At 44.5% G+C, this 14,122-nt stretch overlaps 1 non-coding gene across 1 annotated transcript; it reads right to left on the bottom strand.

Moving 5' to 3' along the window:
- Positions 1 to 3,552: 3,552 nt before the first annotated feature.
- Positions 3,553 to 3,711, bottom strand: LOC121435737. The gene has a single exon (XR_005972598.1). It is a non-coding gene; the product is annotated as a U1 spliceosomal RNA (small nuclear RNA).
- Between the last annotated feature and the right edge of the window lie 10,411 nt (positions 3,712 to 14,122).

Here is a 14,122-nt window from a genome sequence, read left to right as displayed (position 1 = left end):
TCAAAATTTCCCCGGAAAGCCAGGCCCCTTCCGACTGGGCTGCTTTTCAGGGTTTGTCTGTGCTCTAGCCCGTCGTTAGGTGGCGTTTGTGTAGTGGTCAGTTTGTTTCCGGTTGCAATACTGAGACCATTTCCGCCGCCAGCAATGTGTTAGAATGGCTGTGTTTCGAAATTTCAAGCGGGCTGTAAATATAAGGCTGCGGAAAATTAATAGTTACTATAGAAGGAACTAATTAGGAATAATTTGGAGTTAGCTTTTCTGCTGGGTTTATTCCTAATTGTATACTTTGGAGAAGACCACTTTTTGAGGTCATTTGGCTCTCCATTTTCTAAGAGACAGTTCTGTCTACTTTAAGTCGCCAAACTAGACCCTGTCTCATTAGCTTCTTATGTCTTAACCTTTATCTAGCATCGGTCACTTCTTTATACCAGCCGTTCAGGTGTCTGAGCCAGGTAGACTCTTCCCCCAGCCCAACACCCCCTGAGTGGATCTTCAGCATCCATAACCCCAGCATTGGGGAGGAGTAGTCAGCAAGATCTCTAGAGCTCACTGCTGCACGGTCTAGCCAAAGCTCCAGGTTCAGTGAGCAAGCCTGTCTCCAAAGAAAGAAAGATACTCAGAGTCAACCTCCGACCTCCACTCATGCACACACAAGTGAGCATACTGGCACACAACTCTCCCCCCCTTCTTTCTTTCTTTGGTTTTTGAGATTTGGTTTCTCTGTGTAGCTCTGGCTGTCCTGGAACTCACTGTGTAGACCAGGCTGGCCTCGAACTCATAGATCTGCCTGCCCCTGTCTCCCAAGTGCTAGAATTAAAGACTTGTGCCACTGTCGCCTGGCACACACATTTTTTTTTTTTTTAAATAAAGCAAACATGAAGCTGGAGAGATGCCTCAGTTGTTAAGAGTGCATACCTGAGTTCAGTTCCCAGCGCGCACATAAGGTGGTTTACAACCTCTCCTTAACTCCAGGGGACCTGACTTGGGCACCTGCATTCACATGTACATACATCTATCATGCCGCAGAAGAGAGCTGCTTACTGGTTTTCTCCTCTTAGCTTTCTCAGCCTGCTTTCTTGTGCAGTCCAGGACCACCTGCCCAGGGATGGCACAACCCGTAATGGACTGGGCCCTCCCCCGTAAATCACCTACACTGCAGACTTACCCACAGCCTGATCTCATGGAGGCATATTTCATCTGAGGCTCCTCCCTCTCTGGTCACTCTAGCTGTGTCAAGTTGACATAAAACTAGCGAGTAAAAAAAAAAAAATCTGTTAAAAATATACACATAAAACAAGCTGGGCGGTGGTGGTGCACTCCTGTAATCCCAGGAAAATACACAGTCTGGATTATGTGTATTATTGTGTTTTCCTTGAATTTTTTGATCGTGAAGGAGCTAAGTGACCAACATATATACTTTAAAGGTATCTTGATTTTAAAATGTGAATCTAAGGATATATTGCTTTGGAAAATAGGTTCTTCTTTTGTTTCCACAGAGGATGAGAACCTGTGGATTCATTCCAGGCTAATGTGGTTTGATGGACCAAGATACCCTGAAAAGTTGCTGTGAACACCCTCAAAAATTACTTCATTCAACAAAAAACAGGAAACGGTTTGTAGAGAACTATGCTCAAATTCCCAAATATTGTTTATAAATGTTTGTTTATATTTCAAGGGGGATATGCTATAGAGATTTGCGTTGGTATGGATCTTGGTTTATTGATGCAAATTTAAGGTCAATATTGTTATACTGTGTATATGTATTTTTGCTCTTGATTAAGGTATTGTGTTTGTATAACTCATTTAAAAATGTAATGTATAATTAAGAAATATATGTTAGCCAGGCGGTGGTGGCACACACCTTTAATCCCAGCACTTGGGAGGCAGAGACAGGCCAGCCTGAACTACAGAGCAAATTACAGGACAAGCTCCAAAGCTACAGAGAAACCCTAGCTCAAAAAACTAAAAAGAAGAAGAAGAAGAAGAAGAAGAAGAAGAAGAAGAAGAAGAAGAAGAAATATATGTTAATAGATAATCATCTGTAATAGTCAAGCTTGTAGTCATATTATTTAGATTTTCTAGATGGACAGATATGTACTTTAGATGGATGGGCATTCTTCAAACCTTTCAAAGACCTTCAGAATATGGCATTTAAAATGTTTAAGAACTTAGGACTTTTCATGACTATGAGACACAACTCCTCCTGGCAGCACCAATTTCTTCAAGAGGAAGATGGGCACTGAAGAGGCTCCTTATGGAGTTTACTAGCCATTTGGAGAAGCAACTGCTCTTGCCTGGACTGCTTGATATGCAGGACCCACAGAGAAATGACTGCTGAACCTGCCTTTGAGACGGTCCTTTGGGGTTCCCGCTTCATGAAAGAGTCTGCCAGATATTCTGCAGGACCAGAAGAAAGTGACTGACAAATTGCCAATATAGGCAGAAATGTCTTTGAAATTTCCTGCTTCATGGACAAGTCTGCTGGATGCTATAGGCCTGTGGGCTAAAGATGGATGCCCCAATGATACAGAAAAACCTTAGGTGACAGTCCAGGCAGTGAGATGTCTCTGTCATTTCTAGAGTTTTGGAAGTTGCTAACAAGGCACTTCCTGTTAACTTAGGTAATATTATATCCTTTGATGGAGTCTTTGATGGAGTTGAAGAGTAGATAGTAATAATATGGTTTTCCTTAGTTATGATAAAAGATAAAATAGATATAAATATTGTAACTGTAATTCTTGCTTGATAACTGTTTTATGTAATTTTACTATGTTAAAGTTAAAACATTCCTTTTTATTTAAACAGAAAAGGGGAGGTGATGTGGGACTCCCCTCTGTATGCTGTGAATACCATTGGTTAATAAAGAAACTGGCTTGGCCTGGGGTAGAACAGAGCTAGGCAGGGAAAACTAAACTGAATGCTGGGAGAAGAAAGGCAGAGTGAAAGAGAAGCCATGGAGCCGCTGCCAGAGACAGACAGGCTGAAACCTTGCCTGTAAGCCATGATCTTTGTGGTAAAATATAAAATAATGGAAATGGGTTAAACTGAGATGTAAAAGCTAGCCAATAAGAAGTTAGAGCTGATGGACCAAGCAGTGATTTAATTAGTACAGTTTCTGTGTGGTTATTTTGGGGGTCTGGGCAGCCAGCCGGGAAACAAACAAGTGACCTCATACAACAGTCTCCCTAAAACATCAACGTGGAATTCACCTTTCTTCGGTTGTTGCCCTCCTCAGCTATCATTTATCGTACAGTCAGAATTGTTTGGTTAACACGTGTACATATCACGTCAAGGGAAGAGATTTCCTTTGAACAAGGTGCAGAGAGCTCACACCATTCTTATTTTCTCTTTCTTCTTTAAAAGCAGGAGAGGGGTGATGGTGGTGCACAGCTTTAATCCCAGCACTCAGGAGCAGAGGCAGGTTCTGAGTTTGAGGTCAGCCTGGTCTGCATAGTGAGATCCAAGACAGTTAGGGATACACAGAGAAACCCTGACTTGAAAATAAATAAATAAATAAATAAATAAATAAATAAATAAATAAATAAATAAAAGCAGGAGAGGGTGCGAGCACAGTCCCCACCACAGACTCTGAAGTCGAGTTTTCCATGTTTTGGGAAATCTCAGGGATCAGCACACCAGAGTGCAATGGAGAACTCTCCCCCTGGGAGAATCGCCTTTGTAGTCATGCTATTGCCCCTGCCAGGCAAGTATACATCATTTTTCTTTTGTGAGAACAAAGTTACACTGTCTCGCTAATTAGTTGAACATATAATTAGTATTTAGTAATGGCTAACAAATGTAGTGACTTATACTTGTAATCCTAGCTCTTGGGAGGCAGAGACAGGAGGATTATTGTGATTTTAAGGCCAACACCCTGTCTCAAAACGACAAATATGGGAGGGTGGTGGTGGCACACGCCTTTAATCCCAGCACTTGAGAGACAGAGGCAGTTGGATCTCCGTGAGTTCAAGACCAGCCTGAGCTAGAGAGCGAGTTCCAGGACAGCCAGGACTGTTATGCAGAGAAACCCTGTCTCAAAAAAACAAACATACAAACAAAACCAATCCTCCACCCCCACCAAAAAATAAAAAATAAAACCCCAAATATTAGTAATCACTAAAGTGCTGGTGCTGCTATTATGGAGGAAAAGGTAAATGTTAGGAATATTTTCTAACAGAGCCTCTCTGCTGGTGCAAAGGAATCCAATCAGACTAGATTAAACCAAATTAAGTACCCGAGTTTAATAGACAGCAGACTACCGGGTGGCCAAGAGCATGGCAGGGGGAAGACAGAGGGAGTGGCACAAACAAACACAAAACCACATGTTCCTTGTTCTAGTGCTACCCTAAATACCCTGTGGGTTCGTGGGGTCAGTGCTTGGCAGGCTGGGAATTGGAGTCCAAGCCCAAGTCAGGCAGGGGTGACACCACTCAGTATTACAGTAAACTAGAATGCCTTTTTGTAAACTTGGCTCCTTGCCTTCTCTATATTTCCAGCCTCCTTTGTTGTCTCTGAAGATCTCAAATTTACTCTTTTTGTTTGTTTTGTTTTTGTTTCTCGAGACAGAGTTACACTATTCAGCTCTGGCTGTCCTAGAACTCACTTTGTAGACCAGGCTGTCCTCGAACTCACAGAGGTCCACTTGCCTCTAGGATTAAAGGCATGTGCCACCACTGCCCAGCTGTAAATTTAAAAAAAAAAAAGTATCTGATCTTTCCTTTCCCCTGCTTTTCTTGTTTTCTATTCTTTACAGTCTGGGGATCGAATCTAAGACCTTGAGCACACTTGGCAAGAGATTTAACACTAAAATGTGTCTACAGCGCTCTTTGCACTTAAGAGATGTTTAAATTTATTTATGTGTGTGTGCACACGTATGTACAAAGGCCAGAAGAGGCTGTCGGATCAGCCCAGAGCCGAAGTAACAGGTGGTTACAATTCAGGCATTGTGCTGGCCGTCACCTGACAGGATGCCCTTGCCAGTACTCAGGCAGTACTCTGACCTGCTCAGGGTTCCTGACAGCGACCTCACTACACCAATGTCCCCTCATAAAAGGCATCCCCGCCTGCTTCCTCTCTCTGCCTCCCTTTCCCCTTTTCCGCAGCTGCTCCTGTCTCCAGAGTCTGGTTTTCTCCCTCCTTTCCTCCTTTTCCCATTCCCTTCTCCTGATAAAGCCCTCCGACATGAGCTCTGTCGCATCACATGATGGCTGTCTCTCCCTCGCCCGCCATTATCTTTTCAACTATAACAACAGGTGGTTGTGAGTGGCCTGACATGGGCGGTGGGAACTCAACTCTGGTCCTCTGTTAAAATCAGCAAGCACTCTTTAACCTCTGGGCCAGCTCTCCAGCCCCCTCACATTCTAAGACAGGGTCTCACTAGGCAGGTTTTGAAATTGTTCCTGCCTTAGCCTCCTAACTGACTGGGATTACAGGTTTGGTTTTTTGTTTTTGTTTTTGTTTTTTCTTTTTCCTTAAAACTTGGCCTCGGCAATCCTGCTATGACTGCCGCGGGCACCTTCTTGGAACCGTTCATTACTCTTGTAAACCTGTCACATTCTTCTTCTTTTTTAAATTTATTTATTTTATGTGCGTTGGTATTTTGCTTGTATGTCTGTCTGTGTGAGGGTGTAAGATCTTGGACTTACAGACAGTTGTGAGCTGACATGTGGGTGCTGGGAGTTGAGCCCGTGTCCTTTAGAGGAGCAGGTAGTGTTCTTAACCACTGAGCCACCTCTCCAGCCCCAGGGATGACAGGTTTTGACACTAGTCCTAGATAAACTACTTTTACATGATAGTAATCAGATAAAAACATGATAAACTACTTTTACATGATAGTAATCAGATAAAAACATGATAAACTACTTTTACATGATAGTAATCAGATAAAAACATGATAAACTACTTTTACATGATAGTAATCAGATACCGGGAGTTTTGTTGGTTGTAGGTTTTTGTTTTGGAGACTGGGTTTCACTCTGTCTGTCACCCTGCCTTGTCTGAAACTATGTAGTCTGACCTGGCAATCAAGAACATTCTTCTTCCTTCTCCTCTTCTTCCTCCTCTTTATTTATTTATTTTGAAGACAGGTGTAAATGGAGTTTCTTAGTCATACCCAGTCAGGCAATTTAAAAATATTTAAGTTGGTATATTTTATGTCTCTCTTTCAATCCCAGGTCTCTCAGCAGCTGGCTCTCACCCATTGGCCATCAAAAATTTCAAAATTCAGGATCCAGACTCCCTGGCTTTTTTATTATTTCATTTGTCTCTTTAAAGGCTATGATTTTTTTTTGACTATTTATTCCTTTCTATAACTGTAGATACTATTTTTTTTTTGTTAAGCCTACGCACATTGTAAAGCAAATTGGAACCTGTTTAGAGGTTTTTCTGTCCAGACCACTTTTACTTTTAGCCTTTTTTTCTTTTTTTTTTTAATTAAAAATTTCCGCCTCCTCCCTGCCTCCCTTTTCCCTCCCCCTCCCCCCACCCCTCCCTTCCCCCTCTCCAGTCTGGAGAGCAGTCAGGGTTCCCTGCCCTGTGGGAAGTCCAAGGTCCTCCCCCGCCTCCATCTTGCTCTTGGAAGGTGAGCATCCAAACAGGCTAGGCTCCCACAAAGCCAGTACATGCAGTAGGATCAAAACCCAGTGCCATTGTCCTTGGCTTCTCAGCAGCCCTCATTGTCCGCCATGTTCAGAGAGTCCGGTTTTATCCCATGCTTTTTCAGTCACAGTCCAGCTGGCCTTGGTGAGCTCCCAATAGATCAACTCCACTGTCTCAGTGGGTGGATGCACCCCTCGAGATCCAGACTTCCTTGCTCATGTTCTCCCTCCTTCTGCTCCTCATTTGGACCTTGAGAGCTCTGTCCAGTGCTCCAGTGTGGGTCTCTGTCTCTATCTCCATCCATCGCCAGATGAAAACAAACCTTTAAACTGCTAAGCAGAGTGAATATCTGCCCACGACCTTGGTGACTGACTCCGCCCACTTTTGGGGTACTGAAAGTCAAGCCTAAAGCTCACAGCCCAGTTGGAGGTTCGTGAGTAAGAATTGCATTAAACCTTTCCTAGAGCTCTAGAATGCCAATGCTTGTGCTGTGGCAGGCAGTTTTACTTAGTTTGTTTCTACTTAACATATTAGCTGCTCAAGAACTCACTGTCCCACAAAAACTCTTGAAGGAACCACCTCCTTTTCTATTTTTAAAAGTTTTCTCAGGTTCTATGGAAATTTGATAGCTTCACGTTGCTATATCATTTGTAATCTGAGATCTCTCTACCACCTGCCAGTTCCTGAATAATCACTTAGTGGCTTATGTTTATTTAAATGTTTGACTGACTGCTCAGGCTTATTACTAGTCTGCTCTTACATTTAAATTAACCCATATTTCTTACCTATGCTTGCCACATGGTTCATGGCTTATTACCTCATTTCTTACCTGTCTTACTTAATCTGAGGCTGGTTAGCATCTCCCAGACTCCGCCCTTCTCTTGTATCCCTGCTTGGATTTTTCTACCTGGCTCTATCTTGCCATGCCATAGGTCAAAACAGCAACACATATTCACAGCATACAGAAAGACCATTCCACACCAGACAAGGCTTCTCTGTGTAGCTCTGGCTGTCCTGGAACTCACTCTGTAGACGAGGTTTGATAGTTTGAATGCAGTTGGCTCCCATAATCTCATAGGGAGTGGTACTATTAGGAGGTGTGGCTTTGTTGGCGAAGCGTGTCACTGTGGGGGCAGGCTTTTGAGAATTCCTATGCTCAGGATACCACCCACTGTATCAGTCAACTTCCTGTTGCCTGCAAGATGTAGGACCCTCAGCTCCCTCTCCAGCTCATCTGTGTTCATGCCCCCATGTTTCCCATCATGATGATAATGGACTAAACCTCTGAAACATAAGTGAGAGCCACCCCAATTAAATATTTCCTTTATAAGAGTTGCTGTGATTGTGGTGTTTCTTTCACAGCAACAGAAACCCTAGGACAGAAGTTGGTACCAGGAACTGGGGTATTGCTGTGTTAAGCCAGAACATGTTTTCCTCTTGAGGAATTTGGACTTTGATACTTTGGTTTATGGAAGCAGTGGAATGTTTTAAGAACTGCTTAATGAGCCATACTAGTAGGAGCATGGAAACAGGGGTGCCAAGAGTCATCTGAACTGCTGGGGGGCTCACTCAAGAGGTTTCAGAGGAGAAGAATTTGAACATGTTGCCTATAGATAGTTATTGTGATATTTTGAAGAAAGTGGGTGCCTTTTGCCCTTGTCTGAAGAATCTGATAAAGTGAAGAGTTTTGAATTAATTCCATTGGCAGAAGAAATCCCCAAACAGCCTGGTATAGACTCTGTTGTGGGGTTATTAGTGGTAACTCTAATGAAGATTTATAATGAAAAGGAGCAAGCTGAGCAGGGTAAATTACAAAATGTAAATTTTGAGGAGAAAAAGAGCACCAGGAAGTGGAACGGAGCTAAATCCTGCATTCAAGGAGATAAACTGATTAAGAAATTGAAAAGGGGGGCTGGAGAGATGGCTCGGAGGGTAAGAGCACTGGTTGCTCTTCCAGAAGTCCCGAGTTCAATTCCCAGCAACCACATGGTGGCTCACAACCATCTGTAATGAGATCTGGTGCCTTCCTTGCCAGCAGTACATTGTATGCTTAATAAATAAATCTTTAAAAAAAAAAAAAGAAATTGAAAAGGGAATGGTAACGTTAGGGCAAGATCTCACCCAGCTAAGTTTCCAATTTGTGAAAAAGAATTAAAGAAAAACTTAGAGCAGGGTGTGGTGGTGCACACCTTTAATCCCAGCATTTGGGAGGCAGAGGCTGGCAGATCTCTGAGTTTGAGTCTAGCCTGGTCTACAGAGCAAGTTACAGGGTAGCCATTTAGGCAGTAAAAGACAGAAAGCTAGTGAAGATGGAACTGAATGAGGGGCCATGTTCCAGTCCCAACAAGCAGTGGAACTTGGCAGCTTCAGCTATGTGGTTCTGGCTTTAGAGTTAAGGACAGAAGAAAGGAGTGGAGTTATGGAACAAAGCCACTGAGGCCAGGCATGTCACAGGTGTCCCTGGAGGCCTAGTAGAGAGGCCATTGTGTGAAGCTGTGAAGTTGAAGCCTGGATTACCCTGGACAACCCATGATGTTAGAGATTCCAGAGTCATGGGATACTTGCTAAGGAGCGCTGCTAACAGGGGGTGGAACCAGCCCAAGAGAAAGAAGTGTGTGGCAGGCAACAAAGCTGAGAGGGGTTGGAGAACTGGAGTGTTTTGACATCAAACATGGGTCTTCGAGACAGGGTTTCTCTGTGGCTTTGGTGCCTGTCCTGGAACTAGCTCTCGTAGACCAGGCTGGTCTCGAACTCACAGAGATCCGCCTGCCTCTGCCTCCCGAGTGCTGGGATTAAAGGTGAGCGCCACCACCGCCCGGCTTTGCTTCAGTTTTACAGGTGCTGGGATTACCTGTGCAAGGCGCTACACTCAGCCAGAAGTTTCTGATAATACTTAAATCAGGTGCTGGGATTACCTGTGCAAGGCGCTACACCCAGCCAGAAGTTTCTGATAATACTTAAATCAGGCTCAAAGCTACACACCCAATACCTGATGACCTACTGTGGATCTAGTTCAATTAAAACATCCTGGTCATAGTCATTGCAGTTTTCAGGGCTGACACAGGGCACTGTCAGGCCCTGGTCACTGGCTGTCTTAACTAGGGTTTCTACTGTGGTGATAAAACACCATGACCAAAATCAATCTGGGGAGGAAAGGGTTTATTTCATCTTACAGGTTGTAGTCCATCATCCGGGGAAGTTAGGACAGGAACTGGAGGCAGGAACCTGGAGGCAGGAAATCTAGCCAAAACCATGGCATGCTCAGCCCGCTTTCTTTTCTTTTCTTAATTCAATCACCTTTATTAGCCTATCAATGTTACATTTATACATGTCTAGTCATCTTCTCAAAGGGCTCTACTTTTAGTACATCATGTTAATAGTAAATAGCCAAGTGTGATGGCTAAACCTTAGCCTAGCATTTTAATAGCCTGCTTTCTTTTCTTTCTTTTTTTTTTTTTTAAGATTTATTATGTATACAACATTCTGGCTCAATGTATGCCCGCACGCCAGAAGAGGGTGCCAGATATCATTACAGATGTTTGTGAGCCACCATGTGGTTGCTGGGAATTGAACTCAGGACCTCTGGAAGAGCAGCCAGTGCTCTTAACCTCTGAAATATCTCTCCAGCCCCTAGCCTGCTTTCTTATACAATCTAGAACCACCAGCCCAGGGGTGGCACCACCCATAGCGAATTGGACCCTCCCCATCAATCATCAGTAAAGAAAATACACTTCAGGCCAGTCTTATGGCGAGGCATTCTTTCAATTGAGTCCCTCTTCCCAAAGGCCACTAGCTGTGTTGTTACATAGAACTAGCCCAAACACTTGTCAGATACTCAGGGACAATGGCTGAAGCTGGCTTCTCTCAGAATAAAGTCCTGATCCTAAAGTCACAGCCTTGATGGGAGCTGTCAGCTGCACTGACTTGAGTCCATGTGCTCTCATCTTGGGTGGGGCGGGGATGAGATAGCAGCGGCTATGGGTCCTGTTCCTTTTTGTAGGTGCTAAGGAAATAAACACAAGCAATACTTTGTGTTACCCAGCTCTACTCACCAAGCTTCTGCTCCAGTCAAACAACATGTTAAACCTTCCAGTGACAACTTCCGCTGTGGTGATGAAGCTGGGGTTGTTGGGATCCGGGGCTTTGCAAGGTGTTTGGGGTCTTTATTGACAATGCAATGCTGAGCACAGCCAGCCCCCGTGTGGCAGACCCTACCTGGTGTTTTCAGCTGTGCGTGTATGTGAAAGACAATGCCCATACTTCTTTGAATTGTTTTTCTTTTGAGGTTTTTATAATCACACCACATTCTCTTTCCCTTTCTTCTCTCCAAAACCTCCCACAAACCCTTCCTAGTGCTTTCAAATTCATGGCCTCTTTTTTCATTATTGGTGTGTATATATGTATGTTCCTAAATTCAACCCGCTTAGTTACTTGTATGTTTTCAGTTATCCAATACCGTTTTGTATGGGATAAACAATTGGTGTGATTTTCCGTGGGGAAGACTATGTGTCTATCAGCTTCTGATGCCCTGAAACTAGGGAACTAGGCCATTGTAGGCCCATCCTTACTGTGTCTAACCCTGGCAGTGACTGGCTACCTGTCTACACAAGCTTGTAGTTTTAAATTACAGACATGTAGTAAGTACTGCAGCAACATAGTACGGCTATTTTAAAGCATTCACAAAGCAGAAATGAGGGTTACTTCAAAAAGTAAACAATATTTAGAAAATACTTTTATTTAGCAACAGTAAAAACTCCTAATTTCGCGCAATAAAGATTGTTTTATTGAAAACAATGTAATTCAGTATGTTCGGTATTTGAAAAGTCATTCTTTAGCACATTATTTTGAACAACAAAGTCACGTAGTGATAAACATTTCTAAACATCCATTGTCAAGTTCTCTTCATAGCATATTTCTTTTAAATGTCAGCATCTCTTATAGCTTTAAAAAAATCACCTTTAACTTAAAGACTCACAAAGTACATTTCTTTCTGTGTATCAGCTAGGTAGCTGGATCAGTCAAGGTTCAGTGAGAAAACAAGGAGCCACTGCAGGGCTCCACAGCTGGGAGGAGCTGAGTACAGGCCCCAAGGGCTGCAGGGTTAGGGTTGGGGGGGGGCGGGTTGCAGCCACACAGGGTTCCAGAGTACAGGAGCATGGTTGTTTCTGTCACCTGGAGCAGAAGAGCGCAAGGATTCCTCTGTGGTTGATCTCTGTGGCCCAAGTTATGGGAAACGGGTCAGACAGATGGCTTGGAGGCTAACAGGGAACGTTAAGCCTATCACAGTCCCCACTTGCACTGAGTAGCCAGGGACACCAGTTTTTCCTCTTATCTGAGGTTTTGCTTGAGTGCACTGGAAGAAATTGCAGCTAGAACCGGGAAGGCAAATGGAGTTGCCTTGGTAAATGGAGTTTCTATACTGTTAGGCTCTTTTTTAAAATTTTATTTTTATTTTATTGGTGTTTTGCTTGTATGTATGTCTCAGTAAGGGCGTTGGATCCTGTAGTTAACAGTTGTGAGCTGTCATGTGGGTGATGGGAATTGAACTCAGGTCCCCTGGAAGAGCAGTCAGTGTTCTTAACAGCTGAGCCATCTCCCAGTCTCTACTTTAGTTTCTATGGTATGTAGGGGAACCTGTAAGGACATGGGAATGAAAGCTGGTACCCAAAGCACAGAACTACGCTGCAGCATCCCCAACAGCCTCTGCCACTGAGGGTGGGTGGAGAGCAGTCGATGTCAAAACAGCTGTGTCATTTGTACACTGCCAGCTCTAGAGGAGAGGCTCGTGCCTATTCGCATCCTATTACTTAAAGGTCCTAATTGTAATTAATGTTATTTTCAGACACGCTGGCCTGGAATTCACTTTGTAGGCCAGACTGATCTCAAACTTAAGGATTCTCCTGCCTTAGCCTCTATGTTACAGGCGAATGCCATCATGCCCAGTCAAGGTCTTTTAACCAAATCCATTCTGTTGATAGCATTCTGTAGTGTCCAAATTGCAGGACATTATAATCAGAAGAAAATGTGACGACTAACTAGCAAGCTGGACATACTAAGTGCAAGCAGGGACAAGTTATTCTTTCCCCTCAGCCACAGGAACCTCCAAGGGGATTCCGTCCTCTCCTGCTATGAACTGGAGGTGGTTCACACAGCTCCTCTGGACATGCCAGACCATCTTTGGTTCTGGAAAGTTTCAGTCTGTACACTATAACACCAAACCTAACAGGATGAGACATTTCCCTTCGCCTGCAGGGGTGCCCCAGGCTGCACTGCAGCCAGGAGTTCTGAACACCCCAAGCTGGTCTGCTGAAAAGGGTCCCTGCTGAACCAGCTCAGGCTCAGCACCAGCGGAGAGCACCCTTCGGTTCTCAGCAGGGCTCCCACCTCCCACAAGGCTGCTGCATCGGTATATTCTTTTCTACACCTGGATGGAATTCAGCTCTTCTGGGTAGCACACAGGGTTTGTGATTTCTTTCTTATTCTTACCATTATTTAAAATCTCTTTTTCTAGGTATCAGTCTCAGACACTGTCAAATCAAAACACAAGCTGTCATTGTCACTGAAAACTCTGCTGTGCCGGCTGGGAGGTGTGTGGCAGAAGGGCCATGGGTCAGCGTGCTTTGTTTCCCACGGGAAGCAGAGGCCAGGTCTCCCTTGGTCATTAGAGATGAACACCGGGTGAGCGCCATTTCTAGCGACAGATTGAGAATGTTGCTTCTTTTCTTGTAGCGTTTTCTTTTTCATGGGTTTGCAAAAGCTTCTCCAGTCTCTAGCCTCTGTGGGGGACCCTCGCTAGCTGCAGGCTTGGGTTTTTGCCCCAGACCTTCATTTTCCAGCAATTCTCCCTTCTATTGGGCCATCCCATCCCTCTGAGTTCTCCCTTTGGCTGGACTTCTCCCCCCACCCACACCCCAGCAGTACTGGGAACTGGATCCAGGGTCTCATATGAATTTCTTCTTGAAAATGGTCAAATTGGCCTCCCTTCCTCAGTGAGGCACATGGAGACTCTGATAATGCCAATGATTCCACGAGCAGCTGTCTTCTGCAGGCGCTGGCCCCGACTGTTCACACCAGCCGCTCTGTCTTCTGCAGGCGCTGGCCCCGACTGTTCACACCAGCCGCTCTGTCTTCTGCAGGCGCTGGCCCCGACTGTTCATCTGGAGACTTTTAGGACCGCGTCTGATACCAATCTCAAATCCTTCAAACTCTAGAAGGTGTGCTGGTCACATTGTCAAGTCTCTTGAAGGTCCCTCACTGGGTTTCAAGTGAAGAGGAGCTGCTGCCAGAGAATCCTCTCCTGATCCATGGGGCAGCCCAGAGGTAGACGCTAGTGGTCCTTCCGGACAGAGCTAACGGCTGCATGTGTCATCCAGCTCCTCCTCCCCTTAGAACTCGGAAGAACACCTATTGCTTTGTTCTCAGCCTTTGGGGTCTCTGGTGAAAGTGACACAGAAGTCCCCATCTTAGTAAGTGAAGTTACCATGGTTAATCTCTCTTCCTTATGAACGCCTGTTCTTGAAGCACG

Source organism: Microtus oregoni, unplaced genomic scaffold (genome assembly GCF_018167655.1).
Source record: "Microtus oregoni isolate MIOR12 unplaced genomic scaffold, Mior012 000046F_ref0000063, whole genome shotgun sequence".
NCBI classification, from domain to species: Eukaryota; Metazoa; Chordata; class Mammalia; order Rodentia; family Cricetidae; genus Microtus; species Microtus oregoni.
The sequence above is the reverse complement of the archived record's forward strand: the minus strand, read 5'-3'. Positions and strand labels throughout refer to the sequence as shown.